The 15,466-nt window shown below is 40.2% G+C and overlaps 1 protein-coding gene across 1 annotated transcript in view; it reads left to right on the top strand.

Moving 5' to 3' along the window:
• The window catches only part of WWOX (WW domain containing oxidoreductase), a 633,895-nt gene that overhangs the window by 220,777 nt on the left and 397,652 nt on the right, over positions 1-15,466 (top strand). The gene's annotated exons all lie outside the window — the stretch shown is intronic.

The raw sequence follows: 15,466 nt of genomic DNA, 5'->3' as shown, positions 1-15,466 counted from the left end.
AATTGGGTAGTTTCCCCCTCCAGGGATAAAATGCAGAGATATTCTTACATCGAACTCATAAAAAAAAGAAGTAGGGCATAAATTAAAATAAAAAATAAAAAATGGGAGATACCTGCCTGAAATTCTGTGAAGTCAAAATTTTAAGTTTCCTTAAATTATAAATTAACAATGTCCACAGCTTATAAAGGGAATCAATACAAAATGTTTTACAGATGGCACATGCCACCTGAAAAACTGGCAAAAATGTTGAAAGATAAAAATCAGGTAAATATTGGAAATGCCATCAGACACCAGGTTCATATTATCATACGTGGTGGACATGGACAGAAGCGAGAAATTATTGGATTAAAATTAAAACATGGTTAGAAGAAATGATACAACAGCATATGGACTTAAAACCTGAACTGTTCCTATTGAGTATCTTACCAGAGAAATTTAGTAAAGAAAATACATTTTGATTATACATGTTATAATGGCAGAGAGGATAGTATTTGCACAAAGATGGAAAGCAGAGAAAATCCCTACAGAGGGAGAAGTAATTAAGAAAATATTGGATTGTGCAGAAATGAATAGATTGACTTTGACAATTAAAGAAAAAGAAATCGGAATATTTTAAGGTATGGGGAAAATTTTATCATTGGTTAGAGAAGAGATATATATAGGGTAATGTTGTAATAGAAAAGCAAGAAATGTGGGAGAAATGTTATAATAAATGAAATGATAATATTAAGATATGATAAATAGTGGAGGAGTAGGAAGAAGACACAAAAGATGTACTCAGATGATACACTGATTGATTATGTATTGTATGTCTGTTTGTCTATAAAATAAAAAAAAATTACAAAAAAAATTTCCCAGCATCCCAACTTTAACTTCCTGTTTTTGACAGAATGTCCTTGAGACAAGAACTGCATCTCTGTCTAATTAACCTATTTTGCAAGGTTGCTGTGAAGATAAACTCTCTCTTTCTTTCTCTCTCTCTCTGTGTGTGTGTGTCCCCACACCTGGGACTCTGAATTTTGTGGAAGCAAGGACAGAATGTCTGATCCGAGGAAAAGGCTGCTCAAGAGATAAATCCTACTTCCTAAATCTTGGCACTTCATAAATTTAAATACGTGTTTATGTTTGTTTGTGTGTGTGTAAGGGAAAGCAGCAGCTGGCAAGTCAGTCCTTGTCACTTTATGTTGATAAAACTTTATAAGTGCTGCTTTTGTTTAAGGGTGTATTAATTTAACTTCAGTTGTACGGAAAGATAACAGTTTCCCAGGATTTAAACTAACAACTTCCCATTGTAAAGTCTAATATGATTGATTGTCTCCATCTGTTTCTGTAAAGAACCTCCTCTTTCTCTCTCTCTCTCAATCCAGCATCTGCATTTTATTTTCCACCTGAATCATAATCTGAGCAAAGCCTCCCCCCCCCAATTCCAGAGATGAGTTTACAGTCAGAAGTACCATTCTATTTATAAATCAATGTTTAAAAGGTAAAGGTTCCCCTTGCACATATGTGCTAGCCGTTCCCGCCTCTAGGGGCCGGTGTTCATCTCCGTTTCAAAGCCAAAGAGCCAGCGCTGTCCGAAGAAGTCTCCGTGGTCATGTGGCCGGCATGACTCAACGCCAAAGGCGCACGGAACGCTGTTACCTTCCCACCAAGGTAGTCCCTGTTTTTCTACTTGCATTTTTTACGTGCTTTCGAATTGCTAGGTTGGCAGAAGCTGGGACAAGTAACGGGAACTCACCCCATTATGCGGCACTCGGGATTCGAACCACTGAACTGCCGACTTTTCGATCGACAAGCTCAGCATCTTAGCCACTGTTTATTGTAATACAAATCCATGGCCAGTTTTCGCTATTTACAGCATGCATAAAAATTAATCTTTCTGTTTGCATTTGTGTTGTTTGCTAATGGTAGTAGTGACAGTCTTGTTCATCTGTTGGGAGCGAGTAGCATACTTTGCTATTTAACTATTGCGGCAGAGTAAACATATGCTTGTGTCAGCTTGGAAATATATGCTTCTACTCTAGAGTATGCAAGATCTTTAATGAAAGTGTACCGCAATCTGATCTGGCAATAAGATTTTAGCAATCATAGCCTTTTCATCTTAAAGAGTTATTTGTTTCTAATGGTACATGAATATAAAAAGTGAGGACATATTTATAAATAAAAAACAAAGAGTTTGGAAGGTAAACGTTGATGAAGTTGATAAAGATGATATTCACAGAAAGAAGGAACCTGGGTTTAAGTCACTACTTCTCCGGTTAATACCCTTTGACACAATCCATTTATTATGATTTGTCAGAACATTTTTGCAAAATTTCTGTTGCAAAATTATATACTGTTACATTAAGGAGAACCAAAATCTCCATTTCTTGAACTCTTGAAAGTGGACAGATAAAGAGGAATAGAAAAAGCTGTATTATGGCTTCCTTGAACAAATCTTTTGCACCGTGATAGTTTTATAAAATGAAGGCATTTGAAGACAATATTCTGTTTGGTTTCTTTCCTCTCAGACTGGCCCATTAACTGGCTGGCCTATCCATAAATGTATGGGATAAGCTGCAGTATATTCAAAGTTGAAGGAGAAACAAGAGTCTCCCTTGGTGGAGCGCAGAGGTGATGCGAATCTGATACTACAGTTACAAACTGCTGAGCCAAGCTACAATTTCATCTTCCTGGCTAGTTGAAAAAAAAAAATGAAATGATCAATGGAGGAGGAGGAAGTAGAAGAAGCTATTTTAACTACCACTGACTTTGTGATATTGGCTTTTCTTACAGTATGCAGTGTAAACCTATTTCTTAATATAATTTATATAGGTTAAGAATCGTGATTCCGGAAACTTTGAGGAGGAAAATACGTTGACCCAAAGTGGTAGAGGGTTAAAGGCATTCTGTTTGTTTGAATTCTAAAGCCCCAGAGCAATGTAACTTTTATATTACTTCGTCTATTTTGTGGTCTCACAGTTACTTCTTAGCCATAGAATAGAATAACAGAGTTGGAAGGAACCTTGGAAGTCTTCTAGTCCAACCCTCTGCCCAGGCAGGAAACCCTACACCACTTCAGACAAATGGTTATCCAACATCTTCTTAAAAATTTCCAGTGTTGGAGCATTCACAACTTCTGCAGGCAAGTTGTTCCACTGATTAATTATTCTCACTGTCAGGAAATTTCTCCTTAGTTCTAAATTGCTTCTCTCCTTGATTAGTTTCCAACCATTGCTTCTTGTTCTACCCTCAGGTGCTTTGGAGAATAGTTTGACTCCCTCTTCTTTGTGGCAGCCCCTGAGATATTGGAACCCTGCTATCATGTCTCCCCTAGTCTTTCTTTTCATTAAACTAGACATACCCAGTTCCTGCAACTGTTCTTCATATGTTTTAGCCTCTAATCCCCTAATCATCTTTGTTGCTCTTCTCTGCACTCTTTCTAGAGTCTCAACATCTTTTTTTTACATCGTGGTGATCAAAACTGAATGCAGTATTCCACGTGTGGCCTTACCAAGGCCTTATAAAGTGGTATTAACACTTCACGTGATCTTGATTCTGTCCCTTCTTACCTTCACCTCTTCAGCGCTAGTCTGCTGCTGGAAATACATAGGTCTCAAACTATAGGATATGTCAACACTGTCCCAAACACCTCTAGCCGTGGTGGGTTTCTACCAGTTCTGGTGAACCGGTAGTGGCGGCGGCCGGAGGTTCCGCCCACCTGCCCGGAAGTCATCACAGAAACTCTACCCATGTGCAGAAGTGCTGCGCGTGCTCCCAATTCTGAACCGGTAGCGAAAGTAAGTGGAACCCACTACTGACCTCTAGGTAGAGATTGAGTTTGCTGCATCCAAAGCCAAGATGATTTCTTAGATAAATTTGTCTCTTGGTTAAGATCTTGTTCAGAGTTCCTTTCCAACTGTTCCTCTTTACTGCTGAACTGCCGACTTTTCAATTGACAAGCTCAGCATCTTAGCCACTGAGTCACCACGTCCCCTTATTAAGGGGCTAAGGAGCATGTTGAATTTTCTAAAAGAGCAAATAAGCATGCTTATGTGTGTGATGAAAAATGGCCATGTTTGAATGCATGCATTTTCAAGTGAGCATTGTAGAAGGCCATTTATTATCAACAGGAAGATCTATTTATACATATCTGTGATTGTATTTATGATGAGATTTAACCAGAGAGCTTCCCCATATACCCCACCCCTTTCTAAACTCATAAGAGAGAATACAAGGGGTGTGTTTTTTAACCCGAAAGCATCAGGCTGATTGATCATATAGATTTCTGCCGGAAAATCTAAGCGTGCTAAATTCTCTAGGCTTGACATTTTCAAACAATGAATATTTTGGAAGTTCAGCAACAATTCAACATGGGGTCCCATATCTTTTATCTTTCTGAGCCTCTTCCATTTATACGAACATGGTTGTTCTCGAGTTGTTTGCTACAAAATGTTAAATCATCACTTAGTTTTCTCTCCCTCCCCTTCCTAAAGTCGGATGATAAATTTAGAATTTGCCTCCTTTCAATTCATCAATTTCTTTCAACCCAGTAAAGTTTCTCTTAACACTTTAGACCGGAGATATATAAAAAGACACACTAGACTGCACACCTTCATTTTATTTTGGACATTGTAATAAAGTTTTGATTTACTCATTTTACGGACACGTTCAGCATGAAATAGCCTAGTTCCGAATGTAATCTTGAGTTTTAAATACCGTATTTTTCAGAGTATAAGTTGCACCTTTTCCCCACCTAAAACGGGATGAAAATTTAGGTACGTCTTATACACCGAATGTAGCCCCGCCCACCCACTGGCCCCCACCCTTTGTCCTCTGCCTCCCAGCAGTTTACCTCCTTGCAGCAAGCAGCAAGAAGAAACAGCTCCTTTCAGCTTCAGCACAGCTAAATTAGCACAAGTTGATTGGATCGGCCTCCCGACTCTCAGCTGTTTTGCTCTCAGCTGTTTTGCGCGGGCCTCTGCTGCTTGCTGCAAGGAGGTAAATTGCTGCAGCAGATTTTTTTTTCCTTGTGCTAATCAAGCTATGCTGAAAATGAAAATGAAATGAAAATGAATTTTCATTCAATGAAAGCAGGCTGTTTGCTGTTTGCTGCAAAGAGGCAAAATTGCTGGGAGGCAGAAGCAGATTTCTTTTTCTTGTTTTCCTCACCAAAAAAGGTAGGTGCATCTTATAGACAAGTGCGTCTTATACTCCGAAAAATACAGTAAGTAAATTTAATAGTGGCACTACAAAATATCATGATGTTCTATTAAAGGTTGTGTTTTTCTTTCTGAATTATGGGATCCAAATTATTTATTGTGTGAATGATATGCTGACAAAAAAAACCAGCCCTTTGCTTTTACTGTAAAATGCAAATGATACAAATGTTTTAATGACAGGTGTTTTCAGTGTTAATCAAGAGTATTAGGAATAAATGGTAAAATGTAAGACTGTTAGGGCTGGGAAGTGCTTCCATCTTCAAAATGGGTTTTGGAGGTCATGAGGATGTGAATTCAGTATTCAACACATGCGTGGATTTAGGGTATCTGAGAAACTATCTCTCCCTGATGGGAAAAGCCCACCCCACTTGTGCCAGTTGTCTGCTACAGATTCCATCTACTAAGGAATTGAAGCAGATGGTGTCAAGGAGAAGGGCCTTTTTTGCTATGGCCCCGATCTCTGGAACATTCTACCACTGGAGGTCAGAACTGCCTTCTCCCTTTTGGCCTTCTGCTGTCAGGGTTAGGGTTAGAAACCTCGAGTTAGGGTTAGGGTTAGAATCCTTGAGCCAGGTTTCAAAAGAAATCCAGTTATTTATTAGGAGCAACATGTCGGCACTTATCCAAGTGGAGTCAACTCTGCTCCATGTAATTTACGGCCTCACTATGACCCGGTTTTCCCTCTCCTCTCTGGGTGTGTCATAAATCACATTCTCCAATGGAGCACTTTCGCGGGCTGTAGAAAACACACCTCTCCTGCTGGCTCTGGTAACCTGGGATACCAAAGCCAACCTGGAGAAAGGTATGCATGGAATGTGCTTCTGGTCGTGGCAGCCGAGCTGCTCCATCAGTTTCTCCCCCCTCTTGCCTATGGCAACTTGAGAGCAGGCCTGGAATGCTTTACGAGTTGACATCTGGATGATATCAAAGCCTGATTTTGCCAACTGACCTGGGGTTCCAAGTAGGACAGTCATCACTTGGAGGTGGTTGATGGGGTGAGAAGACCTCATCCCCGTCCCGTCTTGCCTCTTCGTTTTCTTAGTTCGTACATTCATACTTGAAAGATTCTTTTACTGTAATCTTTTAATAAATTCAGTATTGGGATTCATGACTTTAGTTTCGTGGTCTGGACTACCTCAAATGGCTGACATCAATCTTGCAAGTCTCAAAATCTCTCCACCCCCCCCCCCCTCTTTATTGTCATGAAAACTGGATGGATATCAAATCTAAGAAACTTTCTCAAATTACCTTTCAGCCTTGGACTCAGATTTCTTTGAGATCTCTCAGTTGAGATTTCTCAGTTTCTCAACTGTTGTCTTGATTGTGGCTCTTCCCCTGTTCCTCAAGGTTATTCCTACTTCACATTACTGTACAGTTTGGCTCCTGGGAATGGTCAGAAACATTCTCCAGACACATCATGATTTATGGTTTGGATTTTCTTGGTGTTTTTCAGTGGGAGAGGTTGCAGTCCTGCCAAATGGACCAAATTTTCAAATCTTACATCAGTTAACCCATACACTGAATATAATTAACATTTGTTCTTGGGACAGGAAATTGAATGTCCAGGTAATTCCATTCATTCACACTCAGGTACTGCATGAACAGTATCACTCAAACGAAGCTTAATTGAACACATTGGACCAATCTTTCAGATGTTTACTCCACTCCAGTTTTTCAATCAGTGTTCTATGGAATTTTAGCACGTCATGAGATACTAAGCCCCTCCCTCAAATAATAATACATTTATTTAAAAAAAAAAAACAGCCAATTTTCTAGGGTTCTGGGATCAAAGTTTCCAGGAGAAAAACCGTTGGTTTAATCTTTGGGTTACTATCTAAGATTGAAATGATTTGGGTGAAACAGTTGTAAAACAAGGTAGCTGCTCCCCTTCCAGAAAGATAATAATGGCCGTTGCATAAATATAAAACTTGGTCTTTTGTCCGGCCAGTTCTTATGGACCATCGAGAAATTCAAGTAGTGACTCAATTTCTTTCAGCTTGGTTTGCATGAACCAATTGTAAATGTTTGGATATGGGTTTTAATCTGAATTGCCCATTGTTTTCTATGTCTCATAAGTAGGAACCTTGACTGCGCTTATGAGCCAAAACTAAGCCAGCTACTCTACACCACTTCACACAAATGGCTATCCAACATCTTCTTAAAAGCTTCCAGTGTTGGAGCATTCACAACTTCTGCAGGCAATATGTTCCACTGATTAATTGTTGTAACTGTCAGGCAATTTCTCCTTAGTTCTAAGTTGCTTCTCTCCTTGATTAGTTTCCACCCATTGCTTCTTGTCCTGCCCTCAGGTGCTTTGGAGAATAGTTTGACTCCCTCTTCTTTGTGGCAGCCCCTGAGATATTGGAACACAGCTATCGGGTCTCCCCTAGACCTTCTTTTCATTAAACTAGACATACCCAGTTCCTGCAACCGTTCTTCATATGTTTTAGCCTCCATCCCCCTGCTCTTCTCTGCACTCTTTCTAGAGTCTCAACATCTTTTTTACATCATGGCGACCAAAACTGAATGCAATATTCCAAGTTTCATGCAACCGATTGTCTTTCTTCTTCTACACTGGGCTGTGACCCTTTCTAGAGAATAAGCCTGAGTAACAAAAGGACACAGAAAATCATCCGGTGTGGAATTCCTTGGAGGATGTCCAGCAGGATGGAACATCTTCCTTGATTGAAAACCTATTTTGCTTTGTTTATAAATTAGTTGTCTTTTGTGGCTGGCAGGGGCTGAACAGATTTTTTTCCCCCTCCTCTTCAGTTTCCCTTGGGCTTCTGTGCTGTTTTTGCTACTTTATCCTTTATTAGTTGTTTATTCCTACCTCTTAAGTCACACTGATAAGTGCTTAGAATGGGGCGGCACAAACTAAAAATCAAACTAACCGGGGTCTTATGTTGGGATTGCTTTGTTCCTCTTCCGAACAAGAAATCCATGTGATTTCCCTTCTCACCCTTTGCTTCCCGTGGTAGAGAACTGTTTAAGCCTCATTTAAGTTTGTGTTTGTTTTATTACGATATTTGCAAGAGACGAGTCCCTCTCCCTCCTGTATAACAAGCCACTGCAGACTGTTTTCTCTCTGGAATTACCCAGATGTTTAGGAAGGACAGAGAACTCCTCTAGTTGGGGGGGGGGAATTGTTTTGTGTTTTAAGAAGCAACTCTAACACAAGCACCGTGAACTGGAGGCCCAACCTATCCATGGCTATTAATCATCACCGTCCATTATTTACGGAAGGTTCCTTCATTGTTTCATAAAGGTATCTAGAGGGTCAATTAGAGACAACAGACAGGATTTTTCAAAGACACAAGAGGGTCAATTAAGACTCCTTGTAATTTTCTGCTTTAACAGCAAATGCCAGCCTATCATGCAACAGATCTAGCAAAATTTAGAAATAAACAAGATGCTTCTTTTCTTTTTTCTTTTCTTTTTTAGTTTCAGGGATGGGGGGGGTGGAGGAGAGAAGCAGATGTCAGTGCAGTGGTGACATATGTTTTACTGTCAAACCATGGTCAAAGAGGAAGAAAAAAAAACCCCAAAACCCAAGAATGATTTTTAGCATTGCAGCCAACCAAGTGCAAAGTTCCTTTAAAGGGTCAGGCACCTTTGGGAGATGCAAGGGGAATATTGAGATGGAAGATTCTGCTTCTACTTCGGAGGTGCTTCATTTATCTAGGAGTCCTGCTTGCCCACAGTAGCCCCTTCTGCACATGACATACATATATATAATATAAATAAATATAATATAAAGTTTATTGTCATTGTACATATATACACAATATACCCATACAATGAAATTCACGTAACACCCAGACCAAGCCCAACACACATGACAATCCCCAGACACACCAAAAATTCCCCACCCCTCAATCACCCAAACATCCACACAACAGACCAAGCAATGCTGTCCAACAGCTCACTGATGGTGGTCCTTTGCCACCATCATTGTTGAGTGCAATTATAGCTCTGTGATAAAAACCTATTCAGAAAACATGTGGTCCGAGTTTTAATGGTTCTGTATCTTCTGCCAGAAGGCAACAGTCCAAAAAGATTGTAAGCAGGATGGGAAGAGTCTCTGAGAATGTTTTGCAACTTCCTCAAACAGCGAGATGCGAAGATGTCATCCAGGGTTGGTAGCTGGAGCCCGATGATATTCTGGGCAGTTTTAATAATTCTCTGTAGAGATCTGACCAAAGATTCAATAACTCAAGCACTTTTATGGTGCAACTTCCATTTATTTTCACCCAGGTCTATGCCACTTTCCTTCCATCATGAAATTCAAGTTGCTGTGTTTGGAGACAGCTCTCAGGGATAAAGAACAGGGTGGATGTCAAGTTTCCGAAAGATGCCCTAATTCATGAGCCATGATCCAAACTTCAAAGGAAATATAGTTATTTATTAGGAGCAACATTCCGGCAATACTGGGATGCAGTTAGGACTGATCCCACATAGATTTACGTTCCCCTATGACCCTGTCTCTCCCCTCCTCTCTGCCCATGTCATAAATCACATTCTCCAATTACCCACTTTGGCTGGTTGTGAAACCTAACACCCTCCTTCTGATTGCGGTCAGAAAGAATGTATGGAATTCACTTCAGTTCTCCCTCCCTCCTGCTCATGGCAACTTGAAAGCTTTGCAAGTTGACATTGGATTTGATTTAAATCATGATTTAAATCATATTTTTTAAAGAGCAACTGTCATCTCTGTACCACAGCGGCTCCTCCTCTGATCCGCTGTTGACAGACCAACAGTCCAATTCACTTTAATGGGATGGCTGGTGATGCAGCAATGACACAACAAGGTGAGGGATGGGTTGGGCAGGAGGTGAGTGGATGCCCACTAACAGGCGCTGCCATGATGGATCTGAAATGACAGGTGCTCTTTAATGTTATATTTATAAGCTGCTTAGAAGGTTTCACTTTCATTTTTACTGCTTGCCCTTCCTCCTCACACTTAGAGCCGGGTGGTACAGATGCATTTCTCTTAAAACGATCATACAGTTTGTAGTGTACATAGATTTGCAAAACAATATGATAAAAGGAATAGTCCTGAACTTTGTTTTATGGTTTATCTCATGGTTACTGTGAAATTGTGTGAATGCATCAATGCAGTGCATGTTACCTCAGCTTTACCAAAAATGTAAATATTGCAGAATATACAGCCTCATGCTACATAACTAAGCTCCATTTCATGCTGAATAAACTAAATTATTAATATATTTTAAATAGAAAACTTATTTTTAGATAGATTTTACTCCAAAAGCATTTTATTAAAATAAATTTGATAAAAATAAAAAAAAAATCTGATTTAAATAAAAAAATGCTATTTAAATTTTTTAAAATCCCATTTTTTTAATTTTTTTGACATAAAAGGAAAGGGAGGAAAAATGTATTTTTACACTAAGGGAAAACCCAAGGGGGCTTTAGAGTCGGGTTTCCCCAGATGTGCCAATATGACCTGCCTAATAAATCTATGGGGATGCAGTGGTTCAGTGGCTAAGATGCTGAGCTTGTTCATCGAAAGGTCGGCAGTTCAGCGGTTTGAATCCCTAGTGCCGCATAACGGGGTGAGCTCCCGTTACTTGTCCCAACTTCTGCCAACCTAGCAGTTCGAAAGCACGTAAAAAATGCAAGTAGAAAAATAGGGACCACCTTTGGTGGGAAGATAACAGCGTTCCGTGTGCCTTTGGCGTTTAGTCATGCCGGCCACACGGAGACATCTTTGGACAGCGCTGGCTTTTTGGCTTTGAAACAGAGATGAGCACTGCCCCCAAGAGGCGGGAACAACTAACACGTATGTGTGAGGGGAACCTTTACCTTTAATAAATCTTTGCTTAGAGCAGTGTTTCTCAACCTTGGAAGCTTGAAAATGGGTGGACTTCAACTCCCAGAATCCCCCAGCCAGCACTGCTGGCTGGGGATTCTGGGAGTTGAAGTCCACCCATCTTCAAGCTACCAAGGTTGAGAAACACTGGCTTAGAGGAAGATGTCAGCCTCGGAGTTCTGATTTTGTTGGGAGGGTTACATGGAATCCTGACATTGGTTTAATTTCACATCTTCCGCAATGTGTGTTTTTTTTAATCTGTGTCCTGAGTTTAAAAATCCACCAGACGAATTTGTGCACTGCATTATCACTGTTTTCCGAGGCTGTTGGAATAGCATTTTGGGGTTCAACAACACTCCCTCCACCCCGTCGCCTTTCCTGCTGTACATGGCGGGGGCCTTGACATAAACTGTAAAATGAGCTATGCTTTCCAAATGTAGATCAGCACTTTCCATTTCATCCCATTATTCGTTTGTTCTGGTCGGTGGGGGAGGGGTGGAAGAGAACTGCTTTTAAACAGGCATAAAATACCTTTCCTAGTATGAAAATTGCCCCTCATGTGTGCATTATTATCCTATTATGTCTGTTCAATACATGTTTTAAATTTCGGCCGGCCTCTATCTCTCTGTTGCTGCTCTGTTTCTTTAAACAAGCCCAGAGGGGGGGAAAAATTTTCAAGAGGATTTCCTAAAAAAGGAGGATTGTACAACCTGCACCTTTAATTCTTTAACAGAACGTAACATATTCCGTGCCAAAGTTTTATTTTTATATCAGCTTGAAAACATACACACGGTTTTTTTTTCCCCATACAAATTGGACTTTAAAGTTTTAAGTGTTCTTAAAAAAAAACCTCTCGCGCAAGCCTCTCTCGCAGCGAACGTCAGTGGTTTGATCCTTATTGTCCTCTGAAGCACCTTATTTTCTCTACTGGTTTGGCAGAGGCTTCTAACTAATTATTTAAGGCCGCACTCTGCTCTCCGTTGCTGGCTTGCAAGTTGCTGAGTCTCCTAAGAGGGTTGTGTGTGCATCCCCGAGAACCACACTCGGCTGCTTGGGTGTGAAATTATAGCAGCCACGGACAGAGAAGTCTCCAGCACATTCATCTTACTGACCACAAACATTGGGAAACAATATTAATTCCAATTCTCGGTTCTTTTTCAATTTGTCTTCCATGGCAGACGATGCGTAATGGAAGCGCTTCTAGACTGCCATATCTTTTATATCTTTACATTACGGTGTCTTCTTCGGTTATTTTCTGAAGCGTCGGTGGTAGGAAATAACAATTTGGAAGTAACTTTTGAAACGGAATCCGAAGAGATTTACGGGGATTCTTTCTGGACTGTAAATGATCCCCCTTAACAAGGGAAATTGCCTTATGGAAGGTCAAAAGATTCTTTGGTCAAACCTTTTTATCATCTCCAATGACCTGGCTCCAGCCTTTGAGATCTCCATTATGTATCCGGCTTCCCTCATTTTTCAGGAACAGTTCTATAGCTAACCTGTCTCTTCGTAAATTACTGAACTGTGTACTCCATCCCCAATTTTGGTTTCGGAAGACACCTTGTTAAAACTTTAAAGCTTCACGTTTTACTCTTTAGGCTTCTCAGCTCTTTCTCTGCATTTCTCAAAGTTACACTTTGGGAAGTTTTTCCGTGACGTTCATTATTGTTTTGTCTCATCACAGTGTTCGTTCTTCTTCACAGCTGTCACATTACAGATACGGATGCTACTGAAGTGTATTTTGGATTGCTGATGGGTATTATGCATTAGCACAAGCTTATTTTTCTGTCTCCCTAAGATCTTACAGCGATGAAATATTTGTACCTTTAACCAAAAAAATGGATTAAAAGCGGAATATGTGTGGTAATTTGTGTTTTGATCTCTATTATAATAGGCTAGAGTCAGTTTATTTATTGTATTTATTTATTGGTTTGATTTATATGCCGCCCTTCTCCGGAGACTCAGGGCGGCTTACAATGCGTTAAGCAATAGCCTTCATACTTTTGTATATACCTGCTTAGTAGGGCTTTCGGGGGCCCCCTAAGCACTGTTATTTTTTATACAAAGTCAGCTTATTTCCCCCACAATCCGGGTCCTCATTTTACCTACCTCGAAAGGATGGAAGGCTGAGTCAACCTTGAGCCTGGTGAGATTTGAATTTGCAGTAATTGCAGGCAGCTGGTGCTACTTAACAGCACTTTAGTCTGCTGCGCCACCAAGGGTCATCAGTTTGGTGTAGTGGTGAAGGCATTGTGTTAGAAACAGTGGTGCAGTCGGGCAAATCGGTAACGGTGACTGTGGTAGGCTCCGCTCACCTGCCCGGATGTGCGTGTGCTGACGTTTGCGAACCAGTAGGAAAGGTAAGTGAATCCCACCTCTGGTTCGAAACTGGGAGATGATGAACTTGTATTAGGCAAACAGCTAGCTGGGTGACCTTGGGCCAGTCACTTTCTCTCAGCCCTAGGAAGGAGGAAATGGCAACCACTTCTGCCAAGAAAACTGCATGGACTCATCCAGAGAATTGTACATGATTGAACAGAAGAAAAATAAATAATGGGGTGGAGAGAGAAACAAAGGTAGCATCCAAAATTGGTCATCTGGTAGCAAGTATCTCCACCCTTCCTTAAGATCTCCTTCAATCCTGCAAAAAAGTCTAAAGTTCCATGTGGTCCACGGGAAATGCTCTCCAACCGTGGCATGATCCACAAATGACAGTAAACTAATATCTTTTCTGTAAAAAAAAAACCCGGTTTATTTATACACTTTCAGTTTTACATACATGTGCTTTCTGAACAGCGTTTTGTCTGGATCCGTTTGCTTACATAATAGTACTTCCCCCGCTCTTAATTTCTACCTCTGTTATCCAACCATTGGTAGAACAGGTCCCATGTTCGAAAATACTCTGTATCTTCTTTTTCTTATATCTTTTAACGTCAATCTGCCCATTTCTGCACAATCTAATAATTGATATCTTAACGTCCCATTGTAGCTATTGTAGCAGGAGATCTGTGGTAGCCTGTGGTAGATGCATCTGATGAAGTGAACCATAAAGGTAAAAGTAATGGTTCCCCTCGCACATATGTGCTAGTCGTTCCCAACTCTAGGGGGCGGTGCTCATCTCTGTTTCAAAGCCAAAGAGCCAGCGCTGTCCAAAGACGTCTCCGTGGTCATGTGGTTGGTATGACTCTGAGGCGCACGGAACGCTGTTACCTTCCCACCAAAAGTGATCCCTATTTTTCTACTTGCATTTTTTACGTGCTTTCAAACTGCTAGGTTGCCAGAAGCTGGGACAAGCAATGGGAGCTCACCCCGTTACGCGGCACTAGGGATTCGAACCGCTGAACTGCCGACCTTTCGATCGACAAACTCAGCGTCTTAGCCACTGTGTCCCTCTCGAAGTGAACCATAGCTCATGAAAATTCATGCCTTTTAATAAAATGTGGTTAGTCAAAAAAGGAGCTAACAGACCCTTTCAAAAGGTCTTATGTGATACCACTTTGCTCCTTGGATCATTAAGAATAATATACTTGCCTTGTCAGACTGTTTTTTCTGAGTTGATATCAAAGTAGAGGTATTGTACTCAAGAAATCCAAAGAAAAGAACTAGAACAAGAGAACAGCATTATGATGCAATTTGTGCTCTTCTTTTTAAGCACAATTAAATTGGTCAGCCCCAAACTCAGGCAGCATAGCTACTGGTCCAGATGTAATGTGAACCCCCAGCTGCTGGCTGAATTCAATAAGCATAGCTAAATACACTACAGATTAGTAAATTACGTGAGCAGCTAATATCTGTGGGAGAAATTCTGATTACTGTAACCAATATGGTTACAAAATTGGTGTTAAAGATTTACCTATCATTTGTCTATCTATCTGTCTATAAATCCAGACACTAAGCCCAATATTTCTGGAAGCATTTTTGTATAATCAATGTGATTACCTGGGGAAATAAATCATAATTTTAAATTCAGATGCATTATTTTTATAAATCACTTTGGCAGCGCTTCCCTTATTGCGGCTTCTTGTGATGTAGGGAATAACTGTCCTTATTATGCTTTGGTTTAGGTATTATGATCCTTAACCTGCACCTAAAGCTGAACAAATAATAAAAAAAAATGAATTATTTATTGTACATAATGAAGCTCCTATGCATTTGCTGAGATCTACATGCACAACAGAGCCTTCTTTATATATTCATTATTCAGGCTTATTAAATGATCTTGCATAGCCCTATTGATGTAGAATTACTGGAAGTTGTTCAATTATTTTGCATCTTTTTATTAAATTCATAACTTTCCACATTATGAAGCAAAATCACATACAACCTGTTGCTTTACTTCCTTGGGATAGTGGATACCATTGAGAATGCCAGTCCCAGATATTTTGAAAGACTGAATCATTTTTATAAGCTAAGTCATGTCATTAAATACAAC

This window comes from Pituophis catenifer, unplaced genomic scaffold (genome assembly GCF_029215685.1).
Source record: "Pituophis catenifer annectens isolate HBS135680 unplaced genomic scaffold, rPitCat1.0.hap2 SCAF_13, whole genome shotgun sequence".
In the NCBI taxonomy this organism is placed as follows: Eukaryota; Metazoa; Chordata; class Lepidosauria; order Squamata; family Colubridae; genus Pituophis; species Pituophis catenifer.
The sequence above is the reverse complement of the archived record's forward strand: the minus strand, read 5'-3'. Positions and strand labels throughout refer to the sequence as shown.